A 20343-nucleotide genomic window follows, 5' to 3' on the forward strand; every position below is an offset into this window, starting at 1 on the left:
TCACAGATTTGAGTAGAAGTCATAAGAATGATTGAAATATACAATGAATGTTGAAATAAAAAGACTTATGACAATAAAAGACACATTTCCATTTGTCCCTCTCAAAATACTATTCCTCTTTCCTCCAAAAACACTTATTACATCATTCTTGGTGGTGAGTCTTTTTACCATAATAAGTTTTTAAAAAATATTAGATATTCACTCACTTTTCAATCACCATTGCATATTTTTAAGTCTTAGCTCTCTACTATAGATGATAGAGAAATTTAAAAAGTCAAAGTTGCATCTACCAGTGAGATCTCTCAGCCCAGCGTGCCCTCTATTTAAGTCTGTTTATCACAGAACAGCAGGACACGGAAGTTTCTTGAGATGCTCTGGAGTGTCTGACAGACAAGCAGTGTGGTCCTCTGCCCTCCACAGCATCCAGGGTGGGAACTGATGGGCTCACAGTTTTCCCTTCTGTCTGCTACCCTAATTACCATCTTCTCACCCTCAAAGGAAGACTATCTCCTGTGTCTGATAGAATGAGCAAAAGAAAAGAGAACTGCATGTATGTTAAGCTTAAAGTTTAGCCAGATGGGTGCCAGCTTAGGTTTCAACAGAATATAATTTGATTTTCTCCCCCTCTCCCCATCCCGTGTTGAGTTGCCTCTGACAACTGATAGCATTCACATTTTTTTTAGCAAATCTAGGATTTACATCTAAATATGCAGAGTGAGCACACACATTAACTCATGTTCTCAAAGTTAAAAAGGGTGAATTTAGAGTTACTTCGCATAAGAAAATGTTCGACTTGTGTTGGTAACAGGGAGCAAAAAAGAATATAACACATAATTAGATCCCAAAATTCTTCCAATTCATACTTTTCACCAGAATCAGAAGGAAGGTTTCTGACAAAGTTGGTTGCTAAGTTTGAGAGCCATTTTCTCATTAACTTTTAGTGTAAAATTGGAGATGGGCTCCATTTAAAATAATTCTTCCAAACATCCAACTAAAAACGCTTGTTATGAAATAAATTAAAAATTTGGGAAATGTTATGAGATGGGAGACATTCGAAATTTCAGCTTCTATTGATGCTTTGCTTTGAGCATATCTTGCAAATTTCTTTTCTAGTGGGTTTCTTATTTTGCAGTTGCAGCTGCTGGCACATCTCTGTTTTTATTTCCTCAGGGCCTTGATTTCTATCTTGCCTCAGAGTTGCAGGAGGTGGGAAATGGTGGGGCCGATTCTGGTTTGACTCTGAGGATTTGCATTCTAAGGCCACTGATTTAGATATAGAAACAGATTGTTTCCTTCTTAATGCAGCGGTATCAGGCACAGACTTGCAAGATGTGGGTACAGCAAGCAACTGTATATTCCTGTCCTCTCTAGTTAGACCCACTGGGAAAGAGGCAGGAGCTTGCTGGCCAAGCAGGGAAATAAAATGTTGCAGATTCTTGCAGCTCCTGGGATGCATGTGAGAATAGAGCAGAGAGAGGGAGCAGTAGAAGCGACATTGTGAAAGTGAAGACTCTTATCTTAGGTCACCAGGCAGGTCCCACTAGGGTCCAGCCCTGACTCTTAAGGAGAGACCAGATATTTATGGACAGAGTGACCTGCCCTCTTTTAAAAATTTATATTCTAGATGTCAAATCGTTACTTAAATTCAGAATGCTGCCTTATAATTAATTTGTGTGACCTCAGTATTTAAGATCAGTAGCCCTCAACTGAGTTGGAGGACCATGTAACAGCTTAGACATGATCACCCCTAAGAAACATTCCCCGTGGAGGAGATTTCTCTGGGCACCCTTCACCATATCCACTACTATCTCTTCTTTGCACTGCCTGAGCACTCCTTAAGTTCATTATATGAGATAATAGCCAGCAATAATATCTTAAATCTTCAGTTCTGTGAATTTAAAAAACTGTATTATATTTATCTCTGTGTTGTCTGTATCTAAAATGTTTCGTTCTTTTGGGAAATTGTACTTTTTTTTTTCATGTCAGGAGTTGAAACCAGGACCTTCACATGAGCTACATCTGAGCCCTTCAATTTATCTAATATGTTAAGTTTCGAGACAGGGTCTTGCTAACTAAGTTGTGTAGGTTAGCCCCAAACTTGCAACTCTCTTGCTCAGCCTCCCAAACTACTGGAATGACAGGCATGTACTGCCACATCTGGCTATGAAGTTGATTTTTTTATGTTTAACTCAGATATATGTTAAAATTTTTACTGGGAACACAACCAGAAAAAGGTGTAGTTACTCTGGAAAGTTAACATTGACGAGTGTCATGTATATTGGCCACATGCAGTTGTGATATGATCACATTAATGGTCACAAATAGTTATTTACCAGTCAGCAAATTACTAAAGCTTGTGGCGATTTCTTACTACAGAACATTGAAGAATATCTCTTTAAGGTCCAGGGATGTAACTGAATGGCACAGCAAGGTCATGAGAGAGAGAGAGAGAGAGAGAGAGAGAGAGAGAGAGAGAGAGAGAGAGAGAGAGAGGAGAGAGGAGAGGGGAGAGGGGAGAGGGGAGAGGGGAGAGGAGAGGAAAGAATATCTCTTTAAGAGATCATCCCTCCTGGCTAATGTGCTTTCCCAACAGGGAGGGAAAGGAATAGAGCTTCACCTGGCCTGCTTGGAACCACAAGGTGTCCCCTCCAACCTTAAACTAAAACCTGCCTGGGACAGGAATGAGACACAAACTTCCACATGTGATGGAGTGGAGTAGGGGACCCCATTCACTTCCACTCCACTTCCCCCCTCATCTTACAGGGCGCCCCCATGGCAGGATGCCTTTGCTCTGCTGCATTCTTTCAGCCTGGCATTCTCCAGGTGATGTTCAGGTGCAAATGTTCTGGGCACCTCTACAGCACCACATCTGGGATTCTCATAACATCAAGCAGAAATTGAACCATTTTATTTATGAGTGAGTGTAGCCTACCTAGGATCCATATTTTAACTCAATCTTCTGAGATATGTGAATGGATCCAGCCCAAGGAGAATGTACGTGAACACATTTATCACCTGAGTAACCTTCAGTTCCAGGGAACTTTAACCTTGATGGTGCTAATAACAGAAATTCTGCCTTTTAGATAAAATGATGTGAGTTTTCATACTGTTCCATACTAACAGTTTGAATTTCTGGCTTGTTAATTTTGTGACTATAGAGTTAATAGAGATAGCTTAGAGAGAACCAAAAAATGATTTAACGCTTTAATATTCTGAAGCCATTTCTGAAATTGTCTTTCTTTTAACATTTTTCTTTAAACAAGATTCTGTATAAGGATATCTTATACAATAGAATATTTGCCAAATGAAATACAAGAGAACATAATAAATATCATCCTTACAGTCTTTGTGAATGTATTTCCCATTTCCTTCCATCTTTGATGCAGATACATTTAGCTAGTCTTGTTTACCACTATACTCTGGGCTCCAGCAGACCTTCTGCACAGGACTCAAACACTTGACATGAATGTGTGGACCGGAAAATCTTATTTTTTTCAATTGATCTGGCAATTGAGAGCCATTTGGTCAGGGAATTTACTTTAAAACCATCACTTAAGCTGCTGTCATCCCTCAATAATCAATGGCGCCCATAAATCGAGGGGCTTTTCCTAAAAATGAATGGATGAATTTCCAGAGAATAGATGGGTCCTGACTGTTAGGCATTTAAATCTGATAAAGTTTGCTCCATAAATGCAGCTTGTACAAAATGCCATTTGCCCCTAAAATTCCCGGGTGAGAAGTTACTCCCAAACTCTTTCAGCTGATGTCTTTCTCTAACCTGTCAAAATTCTTGCAGATCATTGTAACCTCTTCATTTTTTTTCTTAACTGAATAATGCAAATCAATTTCCAAATATCAGAGATCACTAGGGGGTAGTGATCTAGTTTGTGTATTTTTAAAATTTAATTTTGCTGTATTCTAAAGTTGATGTGAGCTCTTGAGCCCAGTTTTCTTGGCATTACCAGCTCTTTGCAGGCACTGAGGCCCACCACTTTCTTTGAAAAAGGATCCCAGAGGACCTGGGCACTGAGTGCTGATTGACATTTCAGTTCCTGCAGCTGGAACCTGTATTTGTTCCTAGAGGATCACTGCAGACTCAGTTTTAGCCAGTTCTTACCTGGACTTTGCCTTTGAAGTGCCAAATACAAGCTTCAAAGGAGTTGGGCATAGATCAGTGGACATACCTCATCCAGTACTTTAGAAGTTGTCTTCCTCTCTTCCTTGCATGCCTGGGACTTATGTGGTTAGTGGTCTTTTCTTCTAGGTAGCCTGAATGTTGTTTGAGGCCAGCAACATTCCTATGCTGTGTGGTTTCTCCAGCCTGCTAGGATAAAAAGTGTTTTCATTTTCAAAATAGTTCCATATTCATATGAATAAACACAGAAGGAAAACCTATGCTAGAGAAAATAAATTGGCAGTTCTTGTCTTGTGAGTTGGCACTAACTTCATGAGATGGTGAATATTATCTTAAGAGAATTAGGAGCAAGACACACAAGTTCAGGATGGAGACCCAGGGAAGACCTTTCTTAAAGGATCTTGTAGAGGAAGAAGAGGACAACCATGTAAGGGGGAGCACAGAGCAATATAACCTATAGGCACCCATGAATTTTGCTGAGTCAGGTCAGAAGAGGTCAGAAATGTGTTTTGCACCCCTAAACACCTTAATAAGAATAGTTTCCATAGATAGTTGGTGATGGAAGGCCCAGTGGAACTGAGGCATAGATGAGAGAGTTAGTCGTGGATACCCCAGGATGATGGAGGCACCTACTTCCAAGATGGTAGCCGTGGGGTGAGTGAAACTGTGCAGGAACTGATTGGACCCAAAGGGGTATTGGAGAGTTTTTTAAAATTTATTTTTGTTTGTGGTTCTGTTTGAATGTTTTCTTTGTTTGCAGAGAAACTCTAGGTGTAGCAGTGATGTGCCAAAGCCAATTATTAAATTTTCAGCAAGTTTTTGGTAGCAAGTGGTGAAACACTCAACATCTTAAAATAGGCCACAGAGGGAATGTACATACTACAGAAACTGTGAACAAAGCTAAGTTCACACCATCATTACCAAGAGCTGTTAAGCAATCACGAGCAAGCAGTGTCTATCTGAATCAGACAGACAAGATAGACAGGATCCAGGGCAGCCAAACAGAGGAAGGAAGTCCTTGATTGGTGTAACTAATCCTTGAGAATGGGGAAGGAGATGAGATCTGTCATCATATATGTCAGTGGCCCCCAAGCCTCATGGATTACAGATTCGACCAAATATAGCATTTGTGATTGGTTCATTGTCTAGTGCTCGGATTGGTGATGTGAGTGCTATACACACCTATGAGTGGAGCCAGGATATGATGTAATGACAGGAAGAAGGTGTGTGTGTGTCTCTGTCTTGCTGGTTGGCACCTTGCTGTTTGCGGTGGCCGTGAAAGGCAGCTTGGCCATGCCACCCTGCCTTGGAGCCAACTGAGTATGGACTGAAACTTTCAAAAATTGTAATAAATAAACCTTTCCTTCCTCAACTTTGGGAATCAGGTATTTTGTCTCAGCAACAAGTAAAAAGTAACTAAGACAGGATCCTAGCAGGAACGGGAAGACGGAGTCTTGGAAAGATGAAGGATTTTAATAGGAGAGGAAGAAAAGAGGATAACAAGAGAGAGTGCCATGATCCATGAGTACCAACTCTGTAAGCAAGCATTCCCAGGTGCCTGTTTGTAAAACATTTTTACCTGTGCTTTACCTGCATGATCTTTTATTAGTTAGTGTCACAGCACTGAGACAGATATTTTTGTTTTATTTTTGTGCATGAGGAACCTGTGACATAGAGAGGATAAAGTTGTATGTGCAATGCCCAACAGCCCTCAGACTTTGAACCCAATGACCTGGTGCTGCACCTCTCATTCCTGGGCTCCACCATTAGTGCTGCATTCCAGAGAATGTGCAGGTGCTTTGACAGGAAGCTGACCTGAGTTCCTGTTTTGTTTGTGAAGACAGCAGTTCCGTTTGGGTGGGGCAGCCAATGAGACATATTTCAAGAAAGTAGAAAGTTTAGGAAATGATGCTGTAGAGCTCAGGGAGCAGGCTAGCTAGGGAAACTGAAGATGCCCATGTGGTGCAGGGGGCTGTGTTGCAGGTATTAAAGGTGTAGGGAGTCCATAAGATGGATTTGTTCCTGTGGATCCCCAGCTGTTCTGCTTAGGGACAAATGGCACAGTTTAGGGCTCTTCTGGGCTTAGGATTATGACAAGTGAACAGCGGTATGAAGGAATATAGGGATCCAGGGAATTTGGAAGAAAGCATGATTGTAGTAATTGATCACAAAATCTGCACCAGAGAAATAGACAAGAGGGTGTGGCTGAATTGAAGTTTTGATGAGGCTAAAGCACTCTGGCAGCTGGAGTTTTTGAACTAGCTTAGGAAACAGAGAAGAGGGCATCTTTGAGGACAAGGGCTTTGCAATGTCTTCATTGTGGGATGGCACGTTTTCTCGCAGTCTGTTCAAGGCATGGCTATGGAAGGGGAACAAGGTCTTTTGTGTAGATTTCGAGTAGTCCAGGATGATAGCACAAGTTGCAGTGAAGAGAAAGACTGATCCTGACTCTAGAATATTTGCTATTAAGTAGCATATCATTGAACTTTAAGTTTTGCTGATGTTGTGGACAGCTTTTTATTAATTTATGTATGTTTGTGAACATAATGAACAACTTTTGCACTTATGATGCTAATTTGTTGTATTCATGGGAGAGGGAAAGCATCTGAATGTTTTCTGATTTTTAAAACATCTGGAGCACGAAGTTTAGGAACTTTTATCAGAAGTTATTTTGAACATTTAGGTTTTCTGTCAAAACTGAAAGTGAGTCCTGGCACAGTAAAGAAAGCCCAGTTGGGTTGCCACTCATCAAGATTTAGATTTTCACCAAAAACTGTGTACTGATTTAAAATGTGATCTATAGCCAGCCAGGTAATACAATCAGACTTTATCAAGGTGCAACCCATCAGTACAAATGACAGTCACAAAAGACCTACAGCTTTGATTTTTTTCCCCTGTTTTCCTTTGGTTTTTCATTGAGATCTAAGAGAATTGGCACCAGACATAGTAACAAGTTACCTTGAAAGTACTGCAAGTTCATTTCTTATGAAGTGGGTGGAATAAATGCATGGTGCTTGCTATGGTATACAGGGGAATTGTGTCCTTTATTCCCTAAAGGCAAAATCTATTTTCTTGAAATATAGCCAGTATTGGGCTGCTGGTGCAAGTGTTTGTCCTGAATCTCTTCTTCAGAAAACTGCTTTACTGAGTTAATACAAAACTGGATGTAACAGTGGTTTTCCCTGCTTAAGACCTGAACTTCTTTATGTTGTAAGTGGGATTAATTTTCATAACTTAATTTCCCAGATCCAGGAGGCAAGCTGCAGTTGCCATGGGAACAGTAACTGAATTTCCTGGCTTTTGTACATTGAGCGCATCAACAGTGATGCTATACTGACATAAGTATTTCTTCCTTTCGTCACTTCCATTTCCTCTTCCCCTTTTGGGTGGATTGTTGGGGAAAGAAGAAAGAGGATTTAATTTCACAGGCTGGATTATCTGATCTGTGTGTCACAGTACTCACCTGACAAGTTATTTTTGTAGTAATTACACCTCCAAAGGATGTGTCTGTCTAAACTTTACTTCCCGTCTTTGATACTAGTTTGAGAGTTTTCCACACCTCATAGGGATCCATGCTTAAAAGCGAAAATGCTCATCTCCATATTGTTTATTGGACTTAACCATGATTTTGGCTATGATAAGCAAACTTTAGATTTAAAATGTCGTGCTCATTCATATTTTTTATTGCCAGAAGTCATTTCTTCCCTAAAATTGAAAGACCTTCCAGGTTACATATTTATATACACTTGGAGTACGCTTGTCAGAAAAGTACTTGCGTTGCATTTCTGGGCCACATAATCTTTAGCCTAACATTTGCATATTAATGGATAATTGTAGAACATTATGTAAATTACACATGGTGCTGAATACATTATCAAATCAAATGGCCTTCAGGGGTAATTACAGGATGCAGCTACGTCAACCAGGACACTGCAGGTTGAATGCTGCACATTACCCATAAAATGAAATATAACCCAGCCAGGGTTTATTTCCCTCCAGAGTAAAAAACTGCTTTTCAACATGCCTCTTCATTTTGTTAGATTAAGTGTATTTGGGGTTATATCAACTGCAGAGTATCAGGGAGTAAAAGAATAAAGTCCTGGATAGAAAATATTAAAATGTGACATATGTCTTAGTTTGGTGATTCAGCTAAATGTTGAGTCACAGAGAAATTCTGGTATGTATGGATGTGTTCTGATATACTTATTTATATAATCTATTTTGTGTTTAATTGTAAAGTGAAGTACACAATACTGGCTCTGTAAGTTGCTTTAGTTCATTTTCTGCTACTATAACAATATTTTATCTGAGACCAGGTAGTTTATAAAGAACAGATATTTATTTGACTCATGGTTTGGGAAATCTAGAAGCATAAGAGCCTGCTGTCAGACTCCAATGAGGCCGTTCAGGCTTCCTTCTTCATTGGAGGAAGATGTAACAACAGGAGAGGATAACAGCAAGACAGACGGAAGAAGGAGTTGACTTTTGATCTTTGATCATAATGCTACTTCTGCAGGTACCAACCCAACTTCACGAGAACTACCCCACCTCAGGGTCATGCCATTGATCACCTAATGGTGTCTTACATATCCCACCTTGCAGCATTACCACATTAGGGTTTGAGTTTCCAAAACATGAACTTTGAGAGGCACATTCAGACCACAGCACACAGCATTGCTAAATGACTTCTTTTACTAACATTTATGTGCTCTTTGAATACCATGGACTGATTTATTACTCTATTTTCCACTGCTCCAACTCAATACGTTTTTCTGTATATGGTAGTCAAGAAAATATTGTAGAAGAAAAGATGGCAGGAGGAAAGAGAGGGAAGGAGGAAAAAAAGGAGGGAGAGAGTAGGAAGAATGGCCAGAAGGTGTTAGAAAGGGAAGAATTTGGACAGTCTTGGTCACTTTCTTTAAACCATTTGTTTAAAAAATGTCTTCACTTTTAAAACCAGATTTTTGTTTGTTTTTCCCATAGAATAGATTTCTAAGTTGTGGCTGTGTACTGTGCTTTGAAGAGAGACCAATTCTATTCCTCCCTAATCCCTTGTATATTAGAAAAGAAAACAAAAGAACAAGACAGTTGCCTCTTCTGTATAACTTGACTTTTGTGTAATGTGATTCTTTCCATCCCCCTTTAATCTATTTCTGATTCTGTAAGATGTCCTTTATTCGGTGACACCTGAAGGTAAAACATTTTATAAAAAGTATACCTGATGGCCGGGGGTTTAGCTCAGCAGCACAAGCACCTGCCAGGCAAATGTGAAGTCATGAGTTCAATCCCTGGTACCCAAAAATACACATGATATTCTGACAAGTATCCCCTTTGCAAAATACAGTATAAGCAATAAAAGTTTGGAAAAATCCTTGACCCAAACAGTCTTTCAATTGTGTCCTTGGGAATCCGAATCCTATCTGATTCCTGGATCATAAATCTGTACCCGAGAGTCCTTCTCTCCCATTTCTTGTTCACACCTTCACAGAGTTGATTAGAATTGGGTGACTTGGGACTTTGTTTAATCTATTGTAATTAACATAGTCAAGGATCGAATATTTCTTATGCAGCAAAGCTAACAGAAGGGAATTTTCAATTGAAGTTTAAGTCTTTAGTTAGTTGCTGTGGAATTCTGCGGGGCTATTTCTAAAAGGAAAAGAATGATGCTCATTTGGAGATGGTTCTCTCTTAATACTGGGGTTCAAATTGGGTGAAAGTTAAACCTTCATTGGCCTCTTGCTGGTCCTGTGATGACTGATGAGGTAATTTAAGTCTCTGAAGGTGTGGGCAATCATTCTCATCTCACAGGTCCATTGTCAAGGTCAAAAAAACGATCACAGACATAACTCATGCTCAATGCCTGACTTTCCTTGTGGGTATCTTTCCTTGTTTCCATCCTCTTCTTGCCTTGGCATCCCAGAAACAGCAAAAGACATGACTGTCTTAGCTCAAATACCAACAGCCAGCATTGTGTAGGTCGATACCTGCCCTTGGGCAAGTCATTTATTTGTCATTTCTTCCCTGCCTCCATTCCCAGCTCCAATTGGAGCCACTGGGTAATTTGCAGCCTCTGGGAACTAATGAGAAAATGAAAGGCATTGTTACCATTATTGCTCTGGTGCCTGGGGTTTCTGGTAGGAACATTCGAGATAGGAAAAGGATAATAAAAAAAAAAAAAAAAGAGCCTTGTTTGAGTTAAACTGTGTCGTCCAGGGCCTCCTGCACGTGACTTCAAAGCTCTGTTGCTTTAAGTGGAAGTTAAAACCTTAATCTCCTTGCCAGTTAGAAATAATTCCTAATGATTAACAGAACAGCAAATCATTTGGGACTCTGTGAGACACCACTGATAGCAATTTCTACTGAAAAGCAGTGGAACACAGAAAGGAGTTCTGCCATTCAGCAAGAGAAGAAAATGTAACAGCTAATTAAATGCTGCAAATAGTTCCTACTACTGTATACTAGAAGTTTAACACACATGTAGCTAGTTTTCCACAAGGAAAAGTTACCTGATTTTTATAGTATGTCACATGCCACACCTGATACATTGGACCTTATCTTGCATTCTTGCTCCAAAAGAATTTTATCCCACCACTCATGACAGGTGCTTCAAAGGATTGTGACTCACTGACACTGACAATCTGGGTCCTAGCATTTGAGCAATAACTCTAATGATGGCTCTCATTTTCCTGTTAGTTCCCCATGGCTCCAAATTGAGTTGAAAGCGGGAGAAAGAGGGGACAAAACTGATAAACCAATGACTTGCCCAAAGGCAGGTACTAATCTACACAAACACCACCTTCTGGCTTTCTCTTTTATGACAAGTATCCCTTTTAGAGGCTTCCGTGACCCCATCACAGAATGGAAATACATGCATTGCGCATCTACTCAGGCTTAGGGTTAGATTGCTGGCCCTCAGAGCATCTGTCTATAAAATTCTGCACCGGTGAGTTACTGGCCCCAAGTGGATCAGAACTGACCCACTTGGTTTCACTGGGAGAAGTATTTGGAGAACAGAAAGAAGTGAAGGTTGACAAGCTGTCTAAGGGGTTCAATGGACATCACAAAAGATGTTAGCCTCTGCCTATCAGTAGGTTGCAATGAAGAGGATACCATACATTGACCAAGGTGGCCCCAATGGGAAGTCCTACCTCACCATGGGTTGCAGTTTTACAGAGGTCTTAAGCGCCCTCCCCACAGTCCTTCCTGATCTGTTCTTGGATGTCTTATCTTTCTTGGAAAGAATCTGCCACAAGTTCCACAAGTTTTTTGGAAGTCCTTGTTGGGTGTGGGTTAAATACAATTGCTAAGCATAGACTTCCTGAAATTCACAGATCCAGTGACTGACCCAGTCTTGGATTACCACCCTGTGGCGCCTGATCTAAGAGTCTCTCAAACAGAAACCACTTCATGCTCTGAAGAAGGAGCCACGCTCTCATGGAATATGCAGAAGTTATTTATATATGGTGTAAATCAGTTCCTTCAGTCAGTAGGGGGAAATGTTGGTGGAATTCTTCCTTATTTTTTGTTCTTTCTTGCCTATCTCCTTTTGGATTGGAATCAGAAGGAGAGAGAGTACTTGGTACATAACTCTCCACTTCTTTCAGTTTTAAAGTGAAGCTACAGTGAAATGCTATAAACCAGATAAAACTCTTCCCCTAAGTGTGGGAGGTGCTTTTAAAAATCTGCACCTAGGTTATTTTGCATCCTGAAGAAAATGATTTTGCATTTGTATGAAACCAGCCCTATAGGATCAAAGCAGATAGGAAGATGAAGACATGATCTTAATGTTAAAGGAGACTCTTAGACCTCAGACTGAAGATTCTGCTGTCCTGGACTGAATTTTATAATAACATGCAATGTTTGCATGTACATGTAAACACACACTGTGAGTCCATGTGCATGCCTGTGGAAAGTTGACATCACTCTTCGCTTTTGTAGCACTAAAAGACTATCTTTTTTTTCCTGTAATGGTATCCTGCCAATGCCTTTAGGTTAAAAAATACATTCCTTTTTAATAAATACTGGTGGTGACAATAGAAGAATGTTTACGTGTTATTAATTTTCATAATAGAAATTTTATAGCATCATGTCAACCTCCACTTTTAAAACAAAATGTTTTCTATTCTGCAAATGCCTGAAGTGGAGTTCATTCACTAATAGAACTGCCACTCTACTCCATCAATCTTTAGATGAAGTTTGGACATGTTAAAAAAAAAGTCTGTTAAGCACTTTGTTATTGCTGGGACAAAATACTCTACATGCTCAAATTAAAGGAGGAGAGGTTTATTTTGAGTCACGTTTACAGAGGATTCAGTTCATGGTCACCTGACTCCAATGTAGAAACAACATGGTGGAAAGGTGTGAAGGAGGAAATTTGTTCAACCCATGACATCCAGAAAGCAGAAAGTGGGGTCCAGAGATGAATAGAGACCCTCTACAGTGATCTGCCCCCTCCACCTGGGTTCCATCTCCTAACAGCACACTCAGCTATGAACTCGTCAATGGAGGAGTCCATAAATGAATATAGTGCTCTATGATTCAATCATTTTCTAAAAGCCCACTTTTAAACATGTTAAACTTTTGGAAAACATTATAGATCTAACCCATAATTGAAGCATTTTCACTAGTTGAGAGAAAGCGCTGTTCACACTATGTGTGTGTGTGTGTGTGTGTGTGTGTGTGTGTGTGTTCACACACATGTACATGCAAATGTGAGACTACCTTCTCTTCTTTCGCAATGCCAGGTTTGCTTGGCTAAGGAAGCATTATGGTTCCAGATAAAGCCTCAGTATTTTGGGGACATCTCAGAGACAGAATGAGGAAGGCCTTGTGAAAATAAAGATCACAGCTGATTTGTCTTTGGCAGAGAATATCTTTTATAAGATCTCTTGGCTTAGGAGAACTTGACTTTGATGTCTAAATGGCTTTCCCATCTTTCTGAGGTGCAGGTAGCCAAATCTAACATACAAGCACCAATCTCAATGGAGGTGACTTTCAATTCTATGAAGTTATACAATGACATAAAAAGCTTTAAAAAATTTCCCCAAAATATGACAACCATCTAGCATGATACCAGTGATTTAAATTTCTTAAGTCAAAATTAGGTTGCCAAGCCTACCAAAGATCTTACAAAAGGAAAAAATATATAAAATTTTTTTTGATAATATAATTAGCTTCAAAATCATTTGTGTGCCACGTTACATGTTTGTTTCAGTTGATTTTGCAGTCATTCATCCAACATCCTCCTCTTCCTCATTGCTGAGTTATACCTAACATACTAACAATAAAACATGAATATTTTGAGTACTAACCATGTTCTGGACATTCTGCTAAGGAATCTTACATTTATCTCATTTAATATTTAAGCTATCCTATGAGACAAGTTGCTACAGTTTAGATCTGATGTGTCCTCAAAGGTCCACATGCCTAAGGCTTGGTCACCAGACTACGATGCTATAAGTAGGTAATGGAACTTTTATAGATAGGATCTACTGGAAGAAGGTTAGATCATGGGATGCATGCACTTGTAGAGCACATTGGAACCCTGCCCCTCTTCTTCTTCCTCCCCGTTTCCAGTCTGCATTGATTTGTGTAGCTTCCTCCACCAAGCACTTCCCACCATGATTTTCTACCTCACTTCTGACCTTAAGCAAGGGGCCCAGGTGATCATGGACATCTGAAGTTGTGAGCCAAAATAAACCTTTTCATGTTATAAATTGACTATCTCAGGCATTTTGTTACAGTGCTATAAAACTGACATATCTACCATCTTAATCTTCATTGTATAGATAAGAGCTCATGTTCAAAGGTCCTGCAAAACGATCACAGATTTCACAGCTGAAAGAAGAGCAAATAACAAGCAGAACTCAGAACTCTGATTCCAAAAAACCAAATCACACCACAATCCTTGAAATTCACTATTCTTGCCTTGAGTATGCTACTCTATTTCTTCTCTTATCCTCCTTCCCACCACCATGTGGCTATCTTCACAGACCCCAAATCATCTGTCTTGGTGGTGGATTGACCCACTGGGAGTCTAAAAACTCCCCTTTAGTGTCCTCAGGGGTTCCCATTCTGAGACTATGCGATCCTAGTTTAACTGAGATAATCAACTGTTTGCATGGAAAGAACCACAGTTTGAGCATTTTCTTTCATTTCCGAGTCTTCCCCTTTTTCTTTAAGATACGGATATTCTCTTTGGTTTTCAGACAGACACTCGGCCCTCCATGATTCAATTGGTAGTTGATCATAGCAGCTCCATTGGTCTGAGCTGGTGCCATTGGGCCGCTGCAGCAGGAATTCTGAAAGATGGTGCAGCCAGTATTATTTATCTCATGGTGAATTGATGTCTGAGAAGCTGGCTCTGCCTGGTGCCCCTGTCAGGAGGGGCACTTAGAAGAATTGGCAACTATTGTTGCTTTTTAATCACTGTATTCCTTGCCTCCTGGGTATACTGACCTTGTAAAGAACTGGCTACAGATCTATATTCAATAAAAATAGCTTGTGTTTATAAATCATTCTTCCCCCAAAGTGGAAGAACTTCTCCACACATTTTACTAGAACTAAAATCTTCTTGAAATATTCTTAAGGACAGCAGGCTATTATAAACTGTAAATTATTTCTGGGCAGGATGATGCTTGTACATTTCTCTTGTTCATCCCAAAGCACTAGTGTTTATTAAATATTGTGTGGTTAATTGGTTCCTAATTAAAGTTAAATTCAATGCTAAATCTTAATGGATTACAGGGCTGTTCTTCCAGCTGAAGCTTGAAGAGAGCATCTCCCTTAGATTGTTGCAGCCCACTGAGTATGGTTGGCCACTTCTACTGTGCAATATTCACATTAATCATGGGGGACAGGGGTCATCACTGCAATTGACACTGTTAACATGGGTGCAGTGCCCCAGTTGTGCCACCAGTCCTACAGATAAGACTTAACTGAGACATGGGGAGCTCAAGCATTCCCCCAGACAACCGCTCACCCTCAGAATCCCATAGAACAGACCTCACAAGAGAATCTTACTCCTAGAGGGCTGGAACTAATGCTTCATTGACCATGGACTCTCCAGCTGGCTGGGTACTCTGCTGTTGGATGGCCAGAGACCACATTTCACTAAGTCCTGGGAGATTATCTGGGCGGCAAACTGCAGGGGTCATGACTGTTGAACCTTTGACTCTCGATTCACAAGTGTACTGAAATTCTGAATGAAACCTGTGTCGTTATTGACCCTGGAGCCTTTGTTTGGCTCCTGCTCTACTATTGATTGCCAAAAAATGATGAAATTGTGGTTCCAAAAGGGGACTCGGCTCATTCAAATTCACACAGCTAAATTGTAGGCATGGAAATCATGCAAATCTGTTTCAGGACTGTGTGGTTTCTTGTTTAGACAGGTCATTTTTTTATAGAGGTTCCAGCTCTTTGTTCCTTGTTACACTTCTGTGTTATTCTTCACTGATCACAGAAGCCTTTTGATCACACTCACGTTAATGTTCGGTATTTATGGTGTAAGATGTGTCACAGGTGCATTTTGATATGGATGACAGGGGAACATGCTTGCCATGGGAAAGCTAAATGATAAGCTCCTTCTTATAAGTTTGTTCCCTGGATGATGGAAGGCACACAGCTCTGTTTGATTTGTTTTGTTTTACCGGGGATCAACTCATGACCTCACACTTAGCTTGCAAATGCTTGAGCCTCTGAGCTAAATCCCCAACCCTAAGCTCATTGTTTGTAAGCAGTAGCATCCCTGCTAGGACAAAAGCACAATACATATGCTAATATGTACATGAGTTGTTGGGAAAAGGTTTGAATCAAAAAAGCTTGTCTGCTTCACATTTAAAGCCAATGGAAATTGAATTATTTTAGTAGGTTTTCAATGAAGGTAAAGAGAGGTGCCAGAAGCTGGAGATCGCTACATAATGGTGCCTTCCTTTGGATTACTGCAAGCATGCTTCCCTGTAAGAGGCTGGATAAAATGATTACCAACCTTGAGATGCTAAGATTCTGTATAATTTCACATAGTAGCCAGACATGGTGGTATATGCTTGTAATTCCAGCACCCTGAGAGGCTGAGGCAGGAGATCACAAATTCAAGTAAGCTTACCTTGGGCAAAAAAAAAAAAAAAAAAAAAAAAGGACTGGAGATTGCCAAAACAAGCAACAACAAAACCCCAATGTAGCATATGTTAGAAAAATATCTCTGTTATTTTGACTGTAAACACAAGTTCTTAAATTTGCCTTGAATTGAGATTATACAAAATGCTAAAATTTGTTTTCATTGCTTATCATCTTCTAAAATTTCCTTAGGCTATTTCAAATAAAACGTTAGCACATTTTAGTGTTATTACTGGCCTCAAAACAAAAGGGATAGGGGCTGGGGATTTAGCTCAGCGGCATAAGCACCTGCCTTGCAAGCAGGCAGTCGTGAGTTTGATCCCTGGTACCGATAAAAAGGAAAAAGACAAAAAAAAAAAAAGGGATAATTGAAATTTCATGTATTACTTAATTGATAAAGGCTTGCTTCTCGCGGTGGAATTCTTGAGCCTGTAGCCCATTCTTGCCTCTTCCCAGATCTTTGAGGAAAGGGGCTGTGTCTCAGGCAGCTTTGTAGTGGCAGTTAATCAGTGTATGCTAAGTGACTCCGGGTGAATATTAATGGATTCTGAAAACTATATCCTTGGCAAAATTTTAAATTGATCATTGAAAATTATAGTTTTTGGTGTTTATTCAAGAGAAAGTGGTAGGAGAAACTTGCAGCCAGGTTGGCTTCATTAAATTTAATTTCTATGAGAAGGTCACTTTCTGTTGGTCAGAAGCAATCCCATAATAACAGATGCTCTAAATATAGTATATCTGAGTGTGGGCATGAGGGCAAGATTTCAGAGTTTCTTGGAATGATTTCTCTAGAAGGAGCTTGATTCTGTTCTTGGCTGTGTAGTTTTAAAGATTTGAAGAATCTATCTTCTGAATAAAAAGACAAATTGCACTGACAACCAAAGTTTTCTTTCAAAATACTCTAAAAAAATACTCTCCAACGTAGAAGAGTATTTCATAATTTAAGAATTATAATGTCTTGATAAACTAATGAAGTAAATAGCAAAATGAGCTTAACTATGATAGAATTCTTGGCTTAGGTTTTTAATGTCAGTTGAATAAGTACAGAACTGAGGAGAGTTTGGTCTGTAACTCTATAACACCTGAGAATTTTAGTTGATTGCATTGTTGATCTACACCTGTGGGAAATAACTGTTAAGTAAAATCAGCACGGTATAAGGCCAGACCAGAAGGGAACTAACAGTTCCATGACAAATATACTTGTCTCTGAACATGCTGCGGTAGACGGGATCATTGTGACATACATATTTTAAGAAAGAGTTTGGAAAGTAAAAGCATATTCAGAAGAAAGTAATGATGTCTTTCAGCAACAGTCAATGAAATGGTGTATGAAATGATCATCTCGTGATACCTGTTCCTTGATTCGCCCAGTGGAGAGAAGGCTAGGAGGAAACACAGTAACTCTTGCTCAGTATTTCAAGAACTGTTGTGAGAAAGAAATCTGGACTTACTGCATATTAATCCAGAGCACAAACTAGTACTGATGTGCCTGGAAGTTTTAGGAAACCAGATAACAAGTTTTGTTTTGTTTTGTTTTGTCCTATAGACAAACATAAATATCCTGCAAAATCGGGAAGTACTGCCCCTGCTCCTACCGAAGTTACATGACCATTCTAGTGGAAGTTGCTAAGCCTAGATTAGATTTTCTCATTGTATTTTTCTATATTATCTTCTTTGAAAGTGTATATCCTGATGGATTTTTCTAAGTGGATTTCCCGTGTTTAGAAATGCAGATTTTTAGAGCAATGTTCTGACTAAAGTAAGGGCAGAGAGCAGAGAACTGGATTTTTTTCTTCCTAGTACACACCTGACCCCAAGATGTCAGCTGAACCTTCCATAACCTGCTGACACTTTGTGTCCTGCTTTCTTTGTGGAAGAGATTGGATTGCGCTTGTAGGTGTTTGGGGTTGGCGCTCTCCTTGGTGCTGAAAGAGGAACCGTTTATCAGGCTTTCTCCTAGGCTAGTTTTTGCTTCCTTACATTTGCCCTACAATTCAGCATACAGCTCTTGATTGTTGATCTCTCTTTGTATTATGGCTGCAAGGTATGTAGATTGTGATTGTACATCATGCTTTATGAGTATTCTTCATGCCTTAGTTTAAGTCCACCTGGCATTTCTGACCTGTGTCTCTTAAGATGAGTTATTCAAGAGATGAAACAGCGAGAGAGAGAGAGAGAGAGAGAGAGAGAGAGAGAGAGAGAGAGAGAGAAGCACTGCAACAAGCAAAATATCACATTCTTAGGTCTATATTGACTTACTAAGCAATTACATTTCCTCTCATTCCCAAAGTCATCTCGTGATACCTGTTCCTTGATTCTTAGTAAACTTAGACATGAAGGCAAATATTAGATGTGATGGGTTTCTGCCTGACAAAGAGAGCTGCAAGGGTTTGATGAAGCTGCTGATAGACTAGACATAAACACTGGACTTTTTTTTCTTTGAGCTTTTGATTTCTCTTGTATGTACAAAGCAAAGTTCCTGGTGACTGGAGATACCAATTCTTTAAAGTGACTTTGCAGGAAATGAAAATAATTGTGTAAAATCCTACAGATGACAAGTACAATGTCGGCAGAATATCTTGAAAACAAAGGAAATAACTGAGGCATCTGAGCTTGGCAGAGTAGACACACTGCAGAGGAGAGGAGAGCATTGCTGGACCATCAGAGAGGGCGTTTCTGCCTTCTGCAGGGCCTGAGATAAGGAGAAATTACTAAAGGGAGCATTGGCACCCATGAGGCCAGCGAGCTGTCTGTAACTGAGCTCAGATGAGTGGCTCTTGGGAACCTCAGACTTCAAAGGAGAGAGAAGGAGCTGCTAAAGAAAAAGAAGAGTGTGAATCATAAGGGAAGGAATAGTCTGAGAACCTCTGCTACTTAGTGACAAATTAACTTATATAAAAGCCCGTGTAGAAGACAAACCATTTCAGGCTCATAAATTATATAGCCAGATTTTAATTGGAAAAAAATTCCTTGAGGAAAGGATTCATTCAAAGTACTTCAGTGGTTATAATTTACAGATATTGCTACACCCAATTATGCAGCTAGTAAATGCTTTCCAAGATTCATGTGAGTCTGGTAGAAAGAGAGAAGAAAAATCTCTTTGAGATAAGGGAAAAAACACAAACAGAATTTCAGGAAATGCAGCAAATGATACATTTCATTATCAGGATTTATCCAGTGACATTCTGTGATTGAATAATATTTTATATAAAGGACTTGAAAAGAAAAATAATGTGGCCTTTCATAATTTAGAACAATCTTTTTAACATCTGGTCAAACTCAAGATCAGATTTATTAATATTTTTAAAATAATCCAAATTAGAAAGTCATTAAGGTAGCAGTTCATTTATTGAATAATCCTTCTGAAGTTATATATTTTTCTGAAACATTCTCCAGAACCAAGATGTCCCAGTGTTCATTTGAAAAGCTCTTATTAGCATATCTCACCCAGCATGTTCAGGGACAAAGTAAACAAGGACCATTTCTCATTGTTCCTCATCCTCTTAACATAGTTCTTTCCAAAGTCATGGTGCTGCTTAATTGTTTACTGGAGAGAAAAAAAAAGTGTCACAAAATGGCTCAAATCTAGCACTCTGTATTTTCTAGGAGAGAAGGAATATGGAAACAATGAAGAAAGCATTCCTATGGGGAATTCCACATTTATTGAAGGGCATCCTTCCCAACACTCTGGGAGAAGACCAGACCATCCATCTGGACTGTGGTCTGTGCCTAAATTGCCTCTCTGGATAGTGTCTAGACCTCACTTGGAACAAACTAAATATCAGCAACAAATATTTCATTTTCTTCCACTAAAGTGGAGAGGAGATTGTGATAAAAACATTTCAAATTAGCCTCTGAACTTAGCTTCTACATCTATCAAAAAAGATTTTTAGTTGTGTACAATAAGGTGTACAACATGATACATGCAAGCCAGCTAACATACTTCATCGTATGTGGCTACTCCCTTCCCTATGCATGAAAGGGAGAATCTATTTTATTAGCAAATTTTCAGAACACAATGTAACATGAAGTATAGTTCTCTTACTGTATTTTAGATCTTCAAATTTGTGGGATGACCTCAGAGTTGTTATAAG

The 20343-nt window shown here is 39.5% G+C and overlaps 1 protein-coding gene across 7 annotated transcripts in view; it reads left to right on the plus strand.

Annotated features, from left to right (window-relative positions):
- Elmo1 (engulfment and cell motility 1) overlaps nucleotides 1-20343 on the plus strand; it is a 531134-nt gene that overhangs the window by 318239 nt on the left and 192552 nt on the right. The window lies entirely within an intron of this gene.

Source organism: Cavia porcellus, unplaced genomic scaffold (genome assembly GCF_034190915.1).
Source record: "Cavia porcellus strain 051 isolate PalLab524CR breed Dunkin Hartley unplaced genomic scaffold, mCavPor4.1 scaffold_23, whole genome shotgun sequence".
Lineage (NCBI taxonomy): Eukaryota > Metazoa > Chordata > Mammalia > Rodentia > Caviidae > Cavia > Cavia porcellus.